Raw genomic sequence first — 22,374 nt, forward strand, 5'->3', positions numbered from 1 at the left:
TGCAGTATAAATAAATAATAAAGTTAATCTTAAAGGGAGAAAATAGCAATTATTGCTTAACCTTTTCAGTTTAGTGTGAATAGCCTATGGCATTTTAGAATCCATTGGAGTATGAAGGATAAATTGCATTTTAAAGTGGTTGTTCTTTGCTTGTAATTTGGGTGAAACTCCTCTATTTGTATTAAACAAATCTGAAAGAAAGAAAAAATAATGATAGGGGCATAAATGGATGAGCCCTGTAACTAGCACTTTGTCCACTAATTACTAAAAACCCTATCTGGAAATAAAATTTCCTGTATTTTCAAGAGAATGCATTGCAAGGAAGGGATTCAACAGTGTTAGATAAATTTCATCTGAAATCTAGGGCTGAGATACCTTTCCTTGGCAATATTTTGTTTGTTTGTTTGTTTTTGTGTTGTTTGGACACACCAGATTTACTTCTATTACACATGAACATATTTTTCACCCAATGGGAAAAAAAACACAACAATTATTATAATATGACACTACAATGTAGCTTCTGTGATAATGATCCAACCTGTGAATGTTCCTCTGCAGACTCCTATTACAAAGTTTGCCTTGGTTTGGAAGTATGCCCCAAACACCACACACACTATGCACTCTGGTTTTGCCCCTTACATTGTTTTCTCTAGTTGACTATCATTGTTTTCTGCCATGATAAAACTCCTGTTCTGGGAGTTTTGTCTAGTTATTAAGGCACCAAGCTAGAAACCAGGTGATTGTGAGTTCTACTCCTGCCTTAGCCATGAAAGCCAGCTGGGTAACCTTGAACAAGTCACTCTCTCTCAGCCCAACTCACCTCATGGGCAGTGGTGGGATTCAGCCAGTTCGCACCACTTCAGCAGAACCGGTTGCCAAGGCCCAGAATGGACTTCCGGAAGTGGCATCCACACAGAGAACCGGTTGTTCACATATTTGAATACCACCACTGCTCATGGAGTTATTGTGGAAAAATAGGAAGAGGAAGGAGTATTTATATTTTTGTTTCCTTGAGCTATATATGTACTGTATGTATGTATGTATGAATAAATGTATGATGTATTTATGTATGTATAAAATCACCATAAAATAACTTTATTGTGATGTGACTTTATGGTGATTTTACACATTTATATATAAATTTATGGTTTAAATTTGATGTTGTAATCCATCCAGCATCACCATGCAGTGAGATGGGCAGCAAACAAATTTAATAAATGATTTTTTTAAAAAAAAAAATATCACTCTCTCACACACATATACACAAACACATATGCACATGCGTGCACACACACATACTTATACATTCTCTCTCTCTCTCTCTCTCTCTCTCTCTCTCTCTCTCTCTCTCTCTCTCTCTCTCTCTCTCTCTCTCTCTCTCTCCTGTGTGTGTGTGTGTGTGTGTGTGTGTGTGTGTGTGTGTGTGATAAATTCATGCAGTCATTTATAAGGGATGAAAAAGAGGGATGAAAACGAGCCATGTTAGATAGCTATACATCTTCCAGCATTCTTGGCACTCTCATTAGTGTGGTATGATATCCATTGTATAGAACATCATAAAGATAAAAGCTATTAAATGGGAAACTGGCTCTGAATTCCACCAAGGAAAGCAACTGTGATTTATTATTTAAATTGATCTAAACACAATAATGGGTAAGTCTTGCTAGAGATTTTATAATAAGGAAAAGATATCAAAGCAAAACTCAAAAATTTGGGTTGGTTGTCATCCAGCTCTTGTCATTCATATTGATATGGACTAGAACAAGCAATTTTCTTTCTTTCAGAACAGCTAAGTGGAGTTCTTCTCCAGGTGGAAAAGCCTTCTGCAAAAATGAAGTAGTCTTCAAACGTAAGAGGAGCACAGATCATTTAGTGAGGTTAAACATTGTCCAAGTTAATTTAGTTTAACAGAACTAGAGGTTATTTCTTTCATGTAAGACTCTTGAGCCAACATTATTATTCAAGACATCTCTTTCTCTGCAGCAAACCATGCCTATACTGTGACCCCATTAAAGAGGGGAAAAAAACTTAATAGACTTTTCCCAGCTTAGATATAAAATGATTTATTATTATCTATCCTCTCAACAACAGGACATTTCATTAGAAGTATGTGCATGTGTAGGTCAGTACACATACACACACTCACACACAGCTGATGGTGAAAGTGATATTAAACAATAAGGCTAAGTACAAATGAAATATTAAAGTTAAGTAAATTAGTGATACTGTCACATTTTTGATGATGATGCCTCACCACAATTCTTACTGAATTTGTGGGCTCATTTACACTCATTTGTAACAGGGATCGGATCCTATTAACAAAAGGCAGGAAAGCCCATGGAGAGGCAAATGTATTGCATTGCTGAACAACTCTTTTAGTACTTTATCATGGAGAGTTAACAATAGGAACATCAAAAAATCATACAGAACTTTGCATGCCTATATAACGTAAATTACTGATGTGTCAGGATGAAAGAATCAGGACCGCTAGTAGGTTACAACAACAACAACAACAACAATATTTATTCAAGACTATACTCAAGAATCTGGTCAACTAAAATTCCACACTAAATTGGTAGCAGATAAAGGTCAGCAGATTCAGGAGGAGTTGGACTTACTGGGCTTGTGGGAACTCAACAGCTCTAAGCCGATGACACATTTAACTCCACCCTTCAGTTCTACCTGCTCTTCTCCTATAGATGTTCTTTAACAACAGTTAAACACAGCAATATCTTCTATTCATCTTCAGTGAAGACAACACAATTTATTTCTGTTGGTTAGAGTGTCTTCTTTTGGCCTAAGTCTTGCTTTAGCACTACAGAGTAATATTGCTTTTAGCATGTATTCATGTGACTGGGTTTAATGACCTATGTATTATTACTTCCATGGAGAAGCACTGGTCTTCATTCCCTTCATTGCTTCTGGAGTTCAAACCCTTGTAAACATCAGATGCAAAAGGTTGAAACATAATTTTATTTCTACTGCATTATAATGAAATAATTGATCAATATTCTCCTGGTAGAGTTGTATCTGGAATAAGCAAGATACCACCGTGGGTAAATATAAAATATGTCTGCTATATATATTCAACATAGATAAAATGGAGTTTCACATGCTTTAATAAAAAGAGATTGGTCTTGTGCCTATGTATACAAATTAGTTTATATGTGCACTGGAATCATAAAAAACTAATTTTAATGTCAGAGATATATAGTGACAAATACACCCTTGAGTCAAGTTTGATTTCTGATCACTGCAACCATATAATTTTTAATAACAACAATAAAATTCCACTGAACTGTTCAATTAATTTCAGTTGCTGAGAATGAGCCCCAATTAGTGCATGGACAGTAAGATCTTTATTAGTAGGCCATCTACTTAATTTACCAATTCAAGCCTCAGTAGTGTTGTTCCAATTTAAGGGTGGTAGCTTATATTAGTTTGAGGACCTCATCAGGATTTGCACAGTATGCCAAACATTACACTCCCAAAGCGTGTGGGAAGACTAAAATTTGTACAGTTTTTTTCAAGGTTTTTAATGAGCTTATGGCATCCGTTTTGCCCATTGATTCCAAACACAAAAATAAAACAAACCAGATCTTGGAGGTCTATTGATTAACAAGGGAAATCAATAGTATACACATTTTGTACCCCTCTTTTAAATCCTATGCTGAATTTAGTTCACAGCACAAAATGCCACATTAGCAAGTTGCATAGCAAAAGCAGCTGAATATTTAGCAGCAATAAACTTTTATTTACTTACTTATCATATGGTGAGAAATAGTTTTAAATTATTTACCTTGTAATGCAAAAAGAGAAAGGACAGGTTTTCAACTTTTCTTGTACCTACCTTATTTATATATATTTCTGTCTGTCTAGGCAAAAGTTTAAAATATTAGACTAAATCAAATTGGTTTATTTCAGACACTTATATACAATCCCATTTCTGCCCCAAAAATGTCAATTACATTTACCTAGATCCTTCTTGTAATGACTAGAATGTCTATTTGAGATATCCTTGGCAATATCAAAAATACCACAATTACAAATTATGGGGACTCTATGTCCGCCTCCTGAGTTACCCATATACAGTAGTTAGTCCTCATTTAGTGACTGCTCCTGTTGGTAATTACGATGATGATAAAAAAGTAACTTTACAACCAAACCTCACATTTGCAACGTTTCCAGGAAAGGAAAGCTAAAGTAAGACCATAAATACAGTCACAGTTTGACTTAGCAACAACTTCATTTAATGACCTAATTGCCAGTCCCTAAATCAGGAATACCTATATTTCTCAATAAGTCTGTTGCTATGTTATGCTAACGCTGGGCTATAGAAAACCAGAAAACTAAAAATCTGAATGAGGATCTTACAGTATAAGTTAAATGAAGGGGATGGAAAGGAGAAGCAAAAGTAATGCTATAAATAATGTATGCAGTATTTTAGACTCCATCATTCTGAGTTTCAGGAAGCAAATTATTCCAGTGGCATCAGTACGACTATTCATGCATCAGCAATGAGGTATATGGTTAAGTACCTTTATAATATGACACCATAAATTGGACAAGGGATTTGCAATTATTGTCATTGTTTAAACAGTTGATTGTTACTCAAAAAGCAATGCCTGCATTTTTTATGCTGACAGCAAAGGGCTTTATTAAGGCAATTAAGGAGAGACTTCAATTTTCATTACCCCCTTAAGCACCCTCTCTTTTGTGATCAAGATTAGATTTAATAGACCTATTTCCATCACGTTTGATTGATTTCAGGTTTTAAACTTGGAAACAAATTAGCATTATTAAAAAGTCACCATCATTTCTTCCTAGAGCTCAGAAAAAAGGCTTGTGGGTTTTGTTTTGTTTTAAAAAAAAACATTGAACAATAACTGGTTACAGGTTTTGAGGACTGTAAATCACTCTATTCTAGAATCCCCACATTTTACCTTCCTATCAAAATACTGGTTGCTTTCTATTTTGACAAGTTTTAAAGGTGAATTAATAATTGCCCTAGTATACCATTCTCAGACTGATTGAAAAAGGCAACTCTTAAAAACAATTCAATCAATTTCTGAATTCATAAAACTCTTGATTTATATGATTCCGTATGCTCAAAGTTTAATTTCTTCTTAAGTGTTAAGTATCATTCTATCTTTATTTGTTCTAAAACAGTTTCATTTTTCTCCTTTGTTATTTAGTCCTTTTCTAGTTTATTTCATTTTATTTTTTCTATTCTCATCTATTATTATAAATGCTTATTTATACCCCTGTCACTTTCTCCTATAAAATAGAATGATTCCCCTGATGCATGTGTCTGTATCTCTCTCTCTCTCTCTCTCTCTCTCTCTCTCTCTCTCTCTCTCTCTCTCTCTCTCTCTCTCTCTCTCTCTCTCTCTCTCTCTCTCTCTCTCTCTCTCTCTGTAGATAGAGACAGATGATAGATAGATTATATACAGATAGAGATAGATAGAGGTGTGACTTTTCTATCCATCAGGCATAATCACATTTATATACAAAGGGAACAGATGGGCCTGAAATCAAAGTGTAAAAAAAATAGTTTGCCCAAATTGTAAATATGGAAACGTGTGAAACTTGTTCAGTTTACATTTTATGTAAATGTATTTAATTCAATATGTGAATCATTTAAAAAAAACAATAATCACACTTTTCCAAATTTTGCAGTGTACATTGTACTTTGCATTGTACAAGTAGTCCTCAAGATATGACCATAATGGAGTCTGCTCATTATGCTCACATATTTTAATGGCCATTAGATATAGCATCTCAGCTAATGACTTCCCATCCTTTCTATCCTCAATTAATTGTTAAATGAATGTGAGAGTTGTTAAGCAAAGCACAGGGTGTCTCAAAGTTGGAGGAGACCTTTGGAGGGCTACCACAGGCCCAAGCCCATCTGCCCTGGCCATCCCAAAGCTCCCCCACCCCCATTCCAAGTGGCCCTCTGCTCTGCTTCCTGCCCTTTGAGTTCCACAGGTTTTTTCACATCCCCATTGGGTCCCCCCAGGCCTTGAGGGACATGCTTTTCAGAGACTGGGAGCCACAGCCAAAAAAGCAGTGGTGGGATTCAGCCAGTTCGCACCACTTCGGCAGAACCGGTAGCTAATTTTTTGTTGCCCAGGCCTAGAATGGACTTCTGGAAGTGGCATCCAGACAGAGAAATGGTTGTTCACATATTTGAGTTCCACCACTGAAAGAAGGTATACATCCTCCATCCCACAAGACGGCCATATCTTGACATTTCAATTGATATGTCTTCCTTTAATTTTGATTCAGCTTCATTTACATGCCTTTGTTTAAGGTTTGTCCTGTTGTGTGGTCATAAAGACTCTATTTACAAGGGTCAGGTCCATGTGTATGAAGCTAAGCCCTCTTGGATTTTGAACTGGTCAGGAAACCTCAGGTTATTAAATAAGATCCTTTGAAGCTATCCTTGCATAAATAGCCCCTTTTAGAGTACATTTGATAGCTATGGCCTGATTCATTCAATATTATTGACAGAGTAATCAATGCGATGGGAAACAGTAGTTGTGCTAGTGAATTTCCTTAAAAGATTTCATTTTTTGTGTTAACTTCTCCCATTCTATCACCATAGACCAGCAATTATGTCTTCCATTGCACCAGTGATCTTTGCATAAGCTTCTAATGGTTCTACTAACTCCTGTTATTTTTAGGTACCTGATTGTTCATTCATATGGCAGGGAGCCAAATGCTTTGATCTTCTTTCTCTTACAGTTTTCCAAAATCATCTTTTCAATTAGAAGCTGTTCTTTTGTCCCTCTGCTGTTTGGCAGTTTCCTTTCTGCTTGGATGGAAAGAGTTGGTTTCTGAACAGACACTGTTGGACTTCATCAGCTACCACACCAGTTAGCAATTTAAAAGTTGATGGTAAGCAGATAATTGGCCTGTTCTTGTATGGTGCTGATCCTTTTGCTGGGGAATCTTTCATTATGAGGTAGATTTTGCCGGATTAGATCTTAACCAATCTTCAACCTCTGTATGGTATGATGCTTGGCAGAAGGTGAATATAGACCAGTCCAATGTTTCAATCAAAAACCATGCAGTCTTCTTCACTAGGTGTTGATATGTCCTTGATCTTCCTTGCCTTTTCCTCTGCTCTTATTCTTTTATTTCAGCTTCTTTTCCCCCCCTTCTCTAGCTCCTTTATCCAAGCTGGATTCCTCATTCTTATTATATTTCTTTGGGTTTTCTGATATCTGTGCCCATAATCTCATGGTTCCTTCTTTCCAGGTATTGGCTGGTTCATGGCAGTCTTTTCATTAATGGATTGGTAGAAACATTATTGATTCAACTGAAATTGGACATTCTGAATACGGTGTGCAATTCTAACTTCACATCTGCTAATTTTCTTGGCTGTGGCTGTTATTTGCTTCTTTATTATCCCTTGTGCTTCATTAATTTTCCTGGTTTCTAGAAGATATTTCTTGATCAGGTATTTGTTGGTCTTTTTTGTTCTTCATTTTTGTTCTTTCTTGTATTTTAGCTTGCTTGCTTCTTAGCATCTTAGCATACTAATTTTATTTACCAACCTGACCTTCCATTTTGGCAATGCGACTATTTTATCCTCATAAGGTCATATAGTGAGATGGGTTGGGCTTAGAAAAAGTGACTGGCCCAAAATTACCTACTACGTTACCATGGCTGAAGATAAATTTGAACCTGGATGTGCCTGGTGCTACTTCAGTTCCAGCCATTCCATCATACTAGCCCTAATGACAGTATCTAAACTGATTTTAATAGTGTGTTTTTATTTTTATTTTTATTTTTATTTTATTTGTGCAATGTTATTGTAATATCAGATTATTTGATCAACCTGTTCGGGTGAAAAAGCACAGTATCAATAATAACAAAAATAAAGCAGGAATAATTAATCAGTGGAATGACTTGCCTCCAGAAGTTGTGGGTGGAGGTTTTTAAAAATAGATTGGACAACCATTTGTCTGAAATGGTACAGGGTCTCCTGCTTGAGCAGGGGGTTGGACTAGAAGACCTCCAAGGTCCTTTTCAAGTCTGTTATTCTGTTATTCAGTAATGAAAAAGAAGGAGCCTTGAAAATCTCTAAGCAGCTGTTGCATGTTTATGCAAAGTATGAGCAGCCTGAAATTTTGCCAAAACAGAGGACAAGGCGAAGGCAAGGCATTCTTTATGTAATTAAAAGTATGGGAATCCACTGAAGAAAGAGGTTGCCCAAACAGAAGAAATGTGCAATTTATTACTTACTGGACTAGGGAGATTGCAATTATTAAATTAGTTACAAAGAGAACAAAGGTTGAAACATTTTGACTGCTTTTCACCCAACAAAAGAAAAAGGCATTCTGAAAGAATGACGCTGTTGTGAAAGAAAAAGCAAAGAAGATGCTCAAAAAGGACACAACCTTATCTTCAATGATCCCATTATCTGTGAAACCCATTCTTGACGAAACCTCAATAAGGCTGGTCAATCAAAAGACACCCAGGGTTCTGTTTGACATACTCAGTTATTCAGTTGTTATGTAGTGGGTTCTTTGCACAGGAAAGGAGACGAGGCAAGTGAGTTGAACAAAGCTCATGGTTTATTGCTTGCAGGATCTGAACTGGGAATTGGGCTGCAACTAGCAGCAATTTATATCCTAGCCCCTAGGCGGCAGCCAATAGGTTTAAAGCAACTATTGCCACCTAGGAACAGCCAATAGCAGCACTGGAGACCTGGAGTCTGGGTTGCTGGAGAGCCATTAGCTGCTCCAGCTAACCACGTGGTATTACAATTGAGCCCAATACATAACACCCCTCCCCTCTTAGATCAGACAACATCAAAACAATAGTTGGCCTTAATACAATTAACAAGACTTAACATCATAGCAACCTTAAATAAATAAAAAACAATACAAGTTACAAGGGTTAACATTATAGCATCTGAATGAATAAGCTTTCATTGACAGCACACTAGATAGTTATCATAGCATTTGAATGAATAGGCTTTCATTGACAGTACAGTAGACAGTTAACATCATAACTCCAGTTTTCAGTACAGCAACAAGTTACAGTACAGACAACATTATAGTTCTTTATTTTACAACGTAATCAGCAAGATAAGAAGGAGGCTTGCATTCCCTTGTGGAATGCCACAGAGTTCCAGTCACCTTGTGGTCTACCAGCCTACCCATCGGGCCAGGTAGACCATTGTCCTTTGATGCACCTGAGTCAAAGGAATTAGATGCTCTCTGGCTGGCCTCTCCAGGTTGGCCCACCCCAGAGTCAGACTGATCAGCAGAGTAGGCACAGTGGTTGTTGAAGTCTGGTTGGCTTGCTCGTTCAGGGGATCCATGTTGCATTTCTGGACTCCCTTCTGCTACACCCAGTTCCTCATTAGTTATGAAGGAAGAGTCTTGAGGGTCCATGTATGGGCTGGCTTGACTGCAAGTTTGGGGACCTTGAGAGGAACTCATGATGCAGTCCTCGCTTAGTGGCTGTTCTGGAAACTGTTTTCTGAGTTGATCGATGTGGGGAATCTACAGAAGTGTTAGCCAGCAGGCTCAGGGCTGTCCTACAGAGGCTTCCTCTTATGGCCATGAAAACACACACCCATTGGCCAATTAACTTCTTAAAGTCATAATATCATGGTTAATATATTTTCAACCCAACATTGTAGGCTAACACCATATGCCTAACAATAGTTATGGAATTTTTTTATTCCAGCAACAGTGGCTAGAGCCTCTTTGTCAATTTGAACGTAGTTACGCTCAGCAGAGGACAGTGTCCTTGAATAAAATGCTATAGGGACCTGTGTTCCATTCTTTTCTAAATGACTCAAAACTGCCCCCACCCCATAAGGAGATGCATCACATGCTAAAAGGACTGGTTTAAACTCTCTAAAATGAGTTACAGTGGATTTATCTGACAAGAGTGCCTTTAAGTCCTGGAAGCTTTTTTCATGAATGCCAGTCCATTTCCATGGAGCTTTCTTATCTAAGAGCCTGTGAAGAGGCTCTGCCAATGTGGCCTTGTTAGGCAGAAAGGTATGATAGAAATTGAGGAGGCCCAAGAATGCTTGCAGCTCTCCTTTGGATTTAGGACTAGGAGCCATTTTAATGGCTTTCACTTTGGATTCAGCAGGGTGAATACCGTTAGCATCAATTCGAAATCCCAGAAATTCTGTTGAAGGGACCCCAATACTACATTTGCTCTTTTTTAATTTGAGGCCTGCTTCACGAAGCCTCTGTAGGACAGCCCTGAGCCTGCTGGCTAACACTTCTGTAGATTCCCCAGCAATAAGAACATCATCAAAATAAGGGCAGATGCCCTGAATGCCTTTAAGTGTGTGTTCCATGATCCCCTGGAAAATGCCTGGGGCAATGCTGACTCCAAACTGTAAACACTTTACTTTGAAAGCCCCCCTTTGAGTCACGATCATCTGAGCTGCAGCTGTGGCCTCATCAACCGGCACTTGCTGATAGGCCTGTGCTAAGTCTAATTTAGCGAAAATAGTACCCCCTTGCAAGGAAGCTAAAATGTGTTTGACCACTGGGACAGGGTAAGCATGTCGCTTAAGGGACTTATTAATTGTACATTTATAGTCTGCACATATCCGAATTTCTCCATTGGCTTTAAGTGGAGTGACTATAGGAGTTTCCCACTCCCCACCATCAACTGGTTGTAAAATGCCCTGTTCTACAAGCTTGTCTATTTCTGAGTCAATTTTATGTTTGAGGGCAAAAGGGACCCTTCGTGGCTTAACCCTAATGGGAACTACGTTGGGGTCTAGCTTGAATGAGATAGGCGGGCCTCTGTATGTTCCTAGTGCTGAATCAAAAATGTCTGCAAAATCCTTGCAAACTGACAAGAGCTTTACAGCTTGTGTCCGGTTGATACCAGTAATCTGAATGTCTAAGGCATCAAACTAATCGAGTCCAATGAGACTCGTTCTCTAGCCCCGTACTACTATGACATCCAGGTGCCCATAAAACCCCTTAAATTTTACAATCATGGTGGCTTCTCCCTTAACTTTAACTTGAGCATTTTGAAAGTCAGTTAAAATTATGTCTGAGGGCCTCAGCTTGGCCCATTTGTTACTGCGCCTGCACACAAAATTGAAGGTGTCCTGGGAAATAATGGAGACAGCAGAGCCAGAGTCCAACTCCATTTTTCATGGGACTCCTTGTAGCTCTACCAGCAGTTTGAGTTTAGATTTGAGGCAGTGTCGGGACCCAGTGCGGCACACACTTCTACAGCTTCTGCAAAACCCCACACTAAATGGACCCTGGGCCCCGGTACCTCTCCTGGTCGGACCTTCCGACTGGTGTTTGGGTGGCCGGTCCCTCTGGTGAGCTCTGCAGACCACTGCAATGTGGCCTGTCTTGCTGCAGGCCCTGCATGTGGCTGACCGGAATCTTCAATCAGTGTGAAAATGGTTGCCGCCGCACCCTTTCCATCTAGGTAAGAGAACCACCTTGTAAGTGCTCTCTTGCTGTTTTCTGCTGTGTTGCTGCATGTCGGTTTGCTTGTGAAGCTTGTTGACTTCAGGATCTTATTCCTCCAAAGATTCCTCTAAGCAGTTGGCGTCCTTGTGGTGGACTGTTTCTTCATGTTTCATGATTTTGGCGGGCTGGACTGTTTGGACTGCATCCCCGGTGGCCTTATCTGCTATAACTTCATCTTGAGCTTCTGAAAATGTTAATTTCGGTCTGTCAAAAAGTCTTTGTTGGAGCATTCAGTTACGCAGGCCACAGATGAGCCAGTCTCGCAGTCACTCCTCAAGGTTCGAAAATTTACAGAGGCATGCGGCCTGCCTCAAGGCCATGATAAATTCTGATGCTGTTTCACCGGGTTGCTGTACTCGCTGATCAAACATGAAGCGCCAGGCAATGTCTGACATCTTTGGCTGAAAATGTTCTCCCAGCTTCTTCTTGACGTCTGCGTAGGAAATCGACTCTAGCGGTGTCAGAGCGAAGAGGTTTTCGGCCAGGTTGAAGGTGGCTGGGCCACACATGCAGAGCAACGTGGCAGCCTTCAGCCCCTCTTCTGTGATTTAGTTTGCCCAGAAGTAGTTTTCTACCTGGGACAAGTAGGAAAACCATCCCTTTGGATGCTTGATGTCGAATTCATGAAGTCTTCCAACCTTCGGCATTCTGTCTTCGGTTGGTTCCTGTGGTTTCTGATCCTGCTTCCCAAGGCCCAGGGAATGAATCCACTGAGCATGTGGCTGCTAGCGTGGCTTGCTAGCCGACCGTAGGGGGGGGAAATGCCTTTTCCCTCCAAGCGTGAGCTGCCTCTCCCCTAGTGGACCTCAGCTCTTTTTGGGAAGCAGGACCCTACCTTCATCGCCAGTGTTATGTAGCGAGTCTTCGTGCAGGAAAGGAGACGAGGCAAGTGAGTTGAACAAAGCTCATGGTTTATTGCTTGCAGGATCTGAACTGTGAATCGGGCTGCAACTAGCAGCAATTTATAGCCTAGCCCCTAGGTGGCAGCCAATAGGTTTAAAGCAACCATTGCTGCCTAGGGACAGCCAATAGCAGCACTGGAGACCTGGAGTCTGGGTTGCTGGAGAGCCATTAGCTGCTCCAGCTAACCACGTGGTATTACAATTGAGCCCAATACATAACATCAGTTATCCTGTTTTCCCAGAAATAATGTTTTAACTTTTTTAAAATAGTCAAAATTAACAGAATAAGACATTACATAACAGAATAAGACATTAGAAGAGTAGATTTCTTTTCTTTTTTACTTTTAGGTTGCAGACAAAATGACTCTTTCACCCTTTTAACTGCCTTTTTATAGAAATTTGATGGGGGAAACAAGTGTAATTTAAGTCTAGTATTGTACATGTTTAACGAAGAGTCTGCTTATTTGTTTTTTTTTTTTCTAATGAATTTTATCTAAAAGGAAAAAAAAAATAAGCTGGTCCAGACTACCCAACAGTATATTCAGATAACATCTTTCCAACAGAGTCCATTTACATGGACATTTGTGTAAAAGGAAAGAAATATAGTTTCTTTTTTATATTCCCATCTGCATAAGCTCCCAAAGCCTTTCAACTTTAGCCAAGTCCATTTTGCCCAAAACAGATTGCAAATGTCTAGCAAATGAACTTCTGTTTTTTAAGCTAGAAATATGCTATGTAGACTTAAAAAAAACAAAAACACAACAACAATAAACTCTACCAAGGAGAAAAATGCTCACAGATAATGAAACCAGAACACAATGTGAGGTGTATTGATTATTGATCATGAAAGCGAAGACCTGGGCATGGGAATGTGAGATTAAGCTCCAAACAAGTTTTTAAAAAATACATGGAAGTTCAAAATCGAACATGTTCAAAAGCTTCAGCACATGTTACTTCTCTCTTTACAAGGTGTTGACATTCAAAATAATTAACTCAGGCAAACATTCAGTCAAATGTTGGGAATGCACCAACTGTTTCAAAACGTCAGCCTGTCTTGTGCAGAAATAGCCTGTTTCCTGAAGTAGAGATTATTCATCCTCCAGAAATTTCTACAGGATGTTAATGCTTTAATCAGAATTATGAGAATAGCGACATTCTGCAAGGTTTGCCCTGCGAGTCCCACAGAAAAGGGACAGTGCTTTTATCGAAATGTCATAGCATTGTTTTTGGTGATGCTTAATCAATGGTTTAATGTAAATGTAACAACATTTAATTATAAGGGATACTAATTCCATTTACTGTAGCTGAATTATATATATTTTTAGAATTTTATCCACCATTTTTCATACTCAACTCAAGGTGGTAAACATGCCTAATAGTCCTTCCACCTTCTATTTTTCCACAACAAGAATCCTACGAAGTGAATTGAGCTGAGACAGACTGACTGGCCCAAAGTGTCTCAGCTGGTTTTCCAGGCCTTAAAGTGAGACTAGAACTCACAGTCTTAAGGGTCAGATCCTTAATAGCAATAGCACTTAGATTTATATACCACTTGATAGTACTTATATACCACTTGGTAGTACAGCCAGTGGTGGGATTCATCCGGTCCGCACCACTTCAGCAGAACCAGTAGCTAATTGTTTGTTGCCCAGGCCCAGAATGGACTTCTAGAAGAGGCATCCACACAGAGAATCGGTTGTTCACATACTTGAATCCCACCATTGTTTACAGCACTCTGTAAGTGGTTTACAGAGTCTGCACAATCCCCCCATTTCTCTGCAACTGCCTATGTGCAGTTTATCTAGACCACTATAGAGAAGAAGAAGAAAAAAACATTCACCCTGGTAGTCCCAATTTTCTTTTTCAAGGGAATTCATTCTTCCATAGTCATTAAGAGTCCACACTGACTTGATGGCATCTCAGTCAATTAATAGAAAAAGGGGGTAATGATCAGTGTTAACATGAGAAACACGTCTTCTTGTTGAGCAAAGCTGGATGAGCTCCTGCGTGGCAGCTTCCCCAATGCCAGCTGACAGCAGGCATTTTCTGATCCCAGTCTGCCAACATTATGAAGGACCCTCCTTACCTTACACTGATGCCAACTTAAAACTTGGGAGGCAATGGAGTTTGAATACTGGCCCAGATCTTCTATTTCTATAAGAAAGTAGTTCAACCTGAACAATGTTGGAGATGATTGTAAAAGGCTTCCTGGAGAAGGTTTGGCACATGTTCATCCCACTGTGAATAGTAAAACAGGCTAATCAACCATCCACATCATCAAGAAGCAATTAAGAAATATCAAAGGAATTTTTCTTTAACAAAACAAAAATAGTTACTGTAAGATCAATAATATATCAGAAGAAAATTCCGAGTGGAAGAAATGAATCCATAATGCACAAGCCTGAATTCTGGTAGACCTTACTCTTTACAGGCACACATACTTCTTAACCAGTGGTGGGATTCAAATATGTGAACCACCATTTCTCTGTGTGGATGCCACTTCCAGAAGTCCATTCTGGGCCTGGGCAACAAGAAATTAGCTACTGGTTCTGCCGAACTGGTGCGGACTGGCTGAATCCCACCACTGTTCTTAACACCCTGACAAACTGGTTGCTACAACCATATTTTTATCAATATCATCAGTGCTATAAGCATGGCTGCTCTTTATAGATGCTCTTTTACAAGTATTTTTTTTGGCAACACAGAAATTTCTTTCAGTATATTCTTATATACTGAAATCTCTCTGAGGTATTTTAGTTAGGAAGGGTGTGTGTTGACAGAGCTCTCCGCTCAGTGTTGCTGATTAATTTGGCTCATAAATTGGAATGATGTACCTATAAGTGATACTTAGTAGTCAAATCTTCAAATCTCAGAATAATAAAGGTAAAGTAATTGAAGGATTTGTAGTTATGTATTTTCAAACAAAATTGCTTCATATCCAAGTTATTGTTTCAGAGGGATGGTATTGAAGTTGCTCCCAGACCCATTGTGGCTTTGTGCTTAATTGGAGATGCCAGGGATAGAACCGCTCATCTCCTTTTCGGAAGTTTCAACTTGTGTTTCTGTTTGGTTACAAGGAAAAATGTAACATTGCAGTGATTGTTGCTTGCCAAACATTTTTATGACCACCTTGACCATATTCCCTTTATTCGGAATGGATTCCTATCTTATATATTATGCATATTTTATGTCCCAGGGAAGAGAATAACCAAAATATCTATAATATAAATTGGAATAACTGGCAGCACTGGATAGTTGATTTGCTTTCTGAATAATATGTAAATAGAATAGAGCTGGAAGGAACATTGGTGGTCTTCAAGCAGGAGAAACTATACCATGTCAGACAAGGGACTGTCCAGTCTCTTCTTAAAAGTCTCCAGCGATGGAGTGCCCACAATTTCTGAAAGCAAGCTGTTCCACTGGTTAATTGTTCTCACTGTTAGGAAGTTTCTCCTTAATTCCAGGTTGCTTCTCTCTTTGATCAGATTCCAACAATTGTTTCTTGTCTTTCCTTCTAGCACTTTGGAGAATAGTTTGATGCCCTCTTCTTTGTGGCAGCCCCTCAAATACTGGGATACTTCTATCATGTCATCCCTATTTCTTCTTTTCTTTAGACTAGCCAAACCCAAGTCCTGCAGCTGTTCTTCATATGTTTTAGTCTCCAGGCCTTCAATCATTTTAGTTGCTCTTTTTTGAACTTTTTCCAAGATCTCAACATCTTTTTTGTAGTATGGGGACCAAAATTTGTTACCGTATTCCAGGTGTGGTCTCACTAGGGTTTTATAAAGTGGTACTGATATTTCACATGATCTTGATTCTATGCCTCTGTTTATACAACTCAGGATTGTATTAGCTTTTTTGGCTGCTGCTGCACACTGCTGGCTCATAGTCAAGTGATCATCCACTAGGACTCCAAGGTTCCTCTCACAGTTGATGTTTTTGAGCCAGGTCTCCTCTACTTAAACCTTTGGTTTTTCCTGCCTAAATGTAAAATTTTTATTTCCTCCACATTAAAACTCATTTTGTTGGATAGGGCCCATTGTTCAAGATTGTCAAGATCTTTTTGGATCCTGAATTTGTCTTCTGGGGTGTTGCCTATTCCTGCCAGTTTGGTGTCATCTGCAAATTTGATGCATTCCATGAGTTGATGTACTTCAATAACAAATCAAGGAAGAGAATTTTCTAGCCACCTCGTCTAAGTTCATTCCTTTCTTTTCCTTTTAATCATGTATTACATATGAGGTTTGTATCCTTTTAATCATAAACAAATGGTCTGGTAATCCTTGAAATATATAAAACTGGACATTTGTACTTTTTGTTTTGATGGCTTGTTTTTTTTTTCTTTTTCATTTAAGCAAAGGTTCTAGGATAATTTATATCATAGTTATGTAAAGTATAGGAATCCTGCATGCAAACATAATTGGTCATAACGATTTTCCCCCAAAAAAAGATCTAGAAAAAAGTGTTTGAAATACTGGCTTACTAATAAGAATTATAAAACAAACAGGATCTTCATAAATGTATAGATCCCAAGTGGTGGTTATTGGAATGTTAGTAATTGGAATATGTAGAAACAGATTTTCAGTTCTGAAGAAAAAGTCTGAAGTTAAGAATAAATGATAGCATAAATAATATTCTTAGTTTATGTAATTGTAATAAAGAATTTCATTAATTGACAATTCTATAGGAAACTATTTCAAAAATTATTTATATTCTCAAAGTCATTTACAATACTTATTTTTTAAAAAAAATCACTCATTCTTTCTTCATGCTTTAAAATATGATGTAATAAAACTCCCATAGATAGTTTAATTACTGTATGTTATTCAAAAGCGATCAAGACTGTGCAGTTATATTCAAAAAGGTAGTTGATGTTCTGTAAGAAAATCTGGCTCATGGATTATCACGATTATTAGAACATCATATGTAGGATTTGAGATGGTGATGCTATTATACACATTTCCATGGATGTATATTCAAGGGGATCCAATCTTATTATGCAGGAAAATGTAGTCTGTTGTCCCAATCCCACATGCAGTGCTCCATAATATAAGGACAGCCACTCCTTGTTTAGCAGCTACTTTGGTGACCATTCATAAATACTACTAATTAAAAAAAATAAGTTAAAAATCACTTTCCATCCAATGAATGAACTTACAACCAAATTTCTGAGCCTGACAACTATGCACACTGAAGCAAGAAAAGCACTGGCATTGCTGTACAAGACAACTATCTAAATGATACAGCAAACCAACAATCTTTGCTCTCTCTCTCTCTCAAGTGTTTACTTAATGATCATTTCATTTTCAATTTAATGAACAAACTGTGATTATTAAATGAGGAGACATACTCCTTTCCAAACATGAGCTGAGCTATAATTTTTAATGTAAAATATTTTTTTTAAAAAAATGATATGTTGAATATCATTTTTTTTTAAAAAAAATGATATTCATGCTAGTTAGTAATTGAAATCTCCTTATTTTAAATAAACAAGAGAATCAAATTTGCCCTGGTTGTATCTATTTCTTTGTCCAGTTCCAGTCCATATATTAGTAATATCACATGAATCAGGTACACCATCAAATTTAATTTAGTTCACTACTACCATTTATAAATTCTTTGTGATGTACTTGTCCATTACAGGGAAGGTGCAGTTTAGGTAACAGCTGCCAGTCAGAGTAAGGCAGCACTAGATTACATGGACTGCTGTATATTGAGGCAAACTTGTTTATTTATATTAAAAATTCACCATCTGTCAGGTACCCTTAAAAATATACAGAAGATCAAAATAGCTTTGGACATTTTCCTAAAGCAATGTCGCTCAAAGTGTGCTCCGAGGACTTTTTGTAATCCCCCCAAGACCCTCTGAGAGTTCCATGAAATCAAAATTATTTCCAAGCTAGGTGAAAAAATAATACAATATTAAAATCCCATCAAAGAATCATGAGAAATGATAGATGAGATGGCAGTAGTGACGAAACAGCAAAGCCTTAGACCTGGCTAAGCAGTGGTGGTGGATTGGAGAGCCAGCTGCAGACAGTGGCTTCTTAGTACCAGATGCATAGAATGGTGTAGAATGGAAAGACATGCTAGCAGGGCCATGGATTCATTGGTTTCGGTACAGCTTATTGGTGGTGGTTAACCAGCTGCTGAAGAGGCAACAGGATGATATGATGGAGACTGATATGTTTTCCATCCTCCATTTTTCAGCCCACTTTGGAAATAGGTCAATAGCTGACTCAGTAAAGTTGGCTTTGCACTGAAGTGACTGCAGCTGGGTGCTTTCTTGTCTGATTTATGAAAATTATTTTGAAGTCCTGAAAATGTAAAGCAGGGGTGTCAAACTGCTGGTCCACGGGCCGGATGCATCATAGTGCAACCATGCCCAGCCCATTGCCGGCAATGGCAAAAAAGTTGTGATATGTCGCGACATATCACATGACATTGCAAGTTTGTAAATGATATTACAAACATACAATGAAACTGTTCTTTGTTTTTCTCTCATACATATTATTTCAAGGAAAAAAAAACAATCTAAGAAAGCATTAAAATAGGGGTGAGGAAGCTGGGAGGGGCTCATATACAGTAAGAGATCAATTAGTACTTTTTTCCCTGAAGTTTGTTGGTTGAGGAAAAAGGAAAAAAAGAAACATGTCAATTTCATCACTGTGAGTTTCTGATTAGACTGAAGATCTAATTCTAATGCAATATCCTGTTATGTGAATAGCCAACTTCATGCCTCTGAGAAGCCCAACTGCTAATCTTCCACAGCTGGCTTCTAAACTAATGCTGCCTTGGGCACAGGAGACAGCTTACAACCATCTTCCTTGTTAGCCATTTATCTTGTCCATTAAATAGCATAATACCCTTTTAAAGTCTTCTAAGTCTGCTGTCCTTTGGGCTCTGAAGAGGGATTACTGACTCCAGTGCTCATTGTGTTATAGTAGAAAGAATTGAAGCAATGCATAGAGGCCCTAGCAGATGTTATGAAAACAAAAACCCACCCAACAGCTAATGTTCTTTCAAACTATGTTGGCTGTCATGGAATAAAACGTATTATTAACACATCCCTTCCCCTATTATTAACACATATCTTCCCTACCTATCTTCCCCTACCATACACAACAATCCTCCTACTAGCGTTATTGTGACTTTTGGGTGAGGTTGAGACTGAAGACATGTAGAGTACTCCTGAGAGCTGGAAAACAATACAAAAATCTGAGGCAATTAGGAAAGGGGTGACTTGGATTATAGATGTCCTAGTCCTGATAACTTCCCCCCCCCCCTTGATATCAGAGAATACATGATGGCCTCAACAAGATAAAACTCTTCAAAAATATTAAAGTATGTTTTTTTTCTCATTATGAACACTCAAGGTTGAGAATTAGCCTCATTTTTCAGTTTTAACCTTCAGTTAATATTGTTGCAACTATTATGCCATCTTGAGGTTCTTTATTACAAAATATTTCAATTTGATGTAGATGGTGATCTTCATAAATCCTGTGAACAATCAACTTTGGTTGAAAATGAGATGTGATTTCTTAGTGTGCTATCTGTCTATCTATCTATCTATCTATCTATCTATCTATCTATCTATCTATCTATCTATCTATCATCTATCTGTCTTTTATTTATTTTTGGTTTTCTTACTTGAATCTCAAAAGCCATAATGCAGCCCAGCTTTTTTTCCCTTTAATAAGCTGCATTTTTATCTTTGACTCTGCACATTAATGTAACCTTATGCAGCATGAAAAGCAGTATTATTATCTGGGCATATCTGCAGACATTGTAGAGGATACACTACCTGTATCCCGCTGAACTTATTGTCCTGAATTTTCAATCTGTTTGGTGTGGATAGCATTTCCAATAGTTGTCATCTTCTTGATTTCTGTGACTTGTAGTGATGCAGTTTTACCAGCTAATATCCTTTATTTTATTTTATTTTATTTTATTTTATTTTATTTTTGAGCCTTTGCAAATGTCAGATTCCTTTCAGGGAAGAGCCATTGTTGGAGCACTTATTCATGGATGATGTGGAATTTGGATATTTCTTGTATGCTCACTATCAGCTTGTTAGAGCATGAAAGCAGATTCACATAAGCACTTGATAGCAGATTCCATCATTAATATTTGAAAAGAAGGTTGGAAGATGTGGAGGGACCTGGCCCACAGAACTGCAGAGTCAGACACCACTGAATGGACAATATCATCGTCATCATTTGGATTTGTCTATGAATGTGTGAAGTGATTTCACGTACCTATGTCATTTCTCCCAAAGACCTGTCGAAACAAGTCATGGAAACTTAATCTTGGGAGATATTCTTATTACAAGGGATGGATTAGTTGATACACTGTATTGCATTATTTTCTCCATTTCACATTTTTCAATATTCATTTTTTCCTGTGCCATTTTGCCATTGTTTTAAAATACTGAATATTAAATTACTCTGTATGCATAATACATGTAAGGTATATTGCACATAATTTTGGCTAGCTAGCGTGTGCCATTTTGCTGCAGTTTTCTCTTAAAATATTTTGTATTTTTCCATTAATGGATTTTTGAACCCAATTCTTAATATATGGATATTTGTAAGCATTTGTTAAAAAAAACTGCAGAGCAAATATCTGAGAAGTATGACTATGAAATGGTATCTGCATTTCAGATTGCATATTCTGATGGCTATATTTTGGGTTAAATGATTTTGATGCAAACTTCAATCAGAATGTGAATTGAAAGAAATTGCTTCTATTTTTTACTACCAAGCATAACCTCTAGGCAAATTGAAGAGCAACTTTGCCTAGCTAATGTGAGATGTTAAATAATGAGCAATGTGTCGTGGGGAAAAAAGATCATCACAACAATCATTCACTTTTAATACTTAGATCTGTAAAGATAGCCCCTCCAAAAATATATGAATTGTATAACTTCTCTGAACAACTTTATTTTCTTTGTAAAGTTTTGGTGTTATTTCCTATTTTTCTGTTCTCCCCTTGAATGCATTTCTACAAAATCTTCCAATGGGGATTATATCATTTCTTTGATTTTTATTCCATCTCCATCTTGCCAACTATGGTTGAAAATCAATCCTTTGCAAAGTTCACATTCATGGGAGAGAATGAGCTGGCTTGTCAAGTGGATTTCTCAGAAAGGCTCCAAAGAATTGTTTGAATGGATTTAGCATTTCCTGGATTGCATATTAGAAATAATATAATGCCTTGTCTATACTATGGAGTCAAGTGAGTATACTTATGAATAGCAGAGTTCTTTTCAGGGGTAGAAATCTGAGAGCAACAAAACTATGCTTAGACAAGTTTCAGCCTCCCTGGTTTTCTTAATAGTTTTCTACGGCTTCATTAAGATGTGTTTTCAGTGTCAATATAAAGACATTACTTATTTACCGGGTATTCAAGACATACAGTGAAACCTAAAGAGAAGGGTTCATACAAATTGAAATAGGTTCCACTGGTACAGCAAGTGCTAACTTCAGTAACTTCATGGGTCCTGTCTTTCAACCAAACCAGTCACACGAGGTTGAAGTGATGTTGTAGGAGGCAACATTGTAGGGCATGTCTCTTGAGATCAAGAAAGAAAGGAGAAATAAGAATCAAATTAAAGGGTAAATGAAAAAGAGATGCCTTACATTTTGTTATTTTAGTTTGGTATTTAACATATTATCAGACCTAGACCATATTTCTTAAATAGTGCTAATGATAATAAGCTGGAAAAAATAGGGCTTCTGAATGTTAAGTTTTAAGGAACTTTCTGTGAAATACCAAAGAATACAAAATGACATGAATAAGGGAACAACGTGACAAAATGAAGTTTCGTGCATCTAAATAGTTCATTCCTGCAATTATACTGATTGTTTCAACAAGACAGATATATGTCCAATACACACAAAACCCATAAATACGTTTTGCCGAAAATTTTACTTGCACGGTATATATTGTATATACTGATCATGTTAAGATCATTTAGC

Source organism: Vipera berus, assembly GCF_964194415.1.
Source record: "Vipera berus genome assembly, chromosome: 3".
Lineage (NCBI taxonomy): Eukaryota > Metazoa > Chordata > Lepidosauria > Squamata > Viperidae > Vipera > Vipera berus.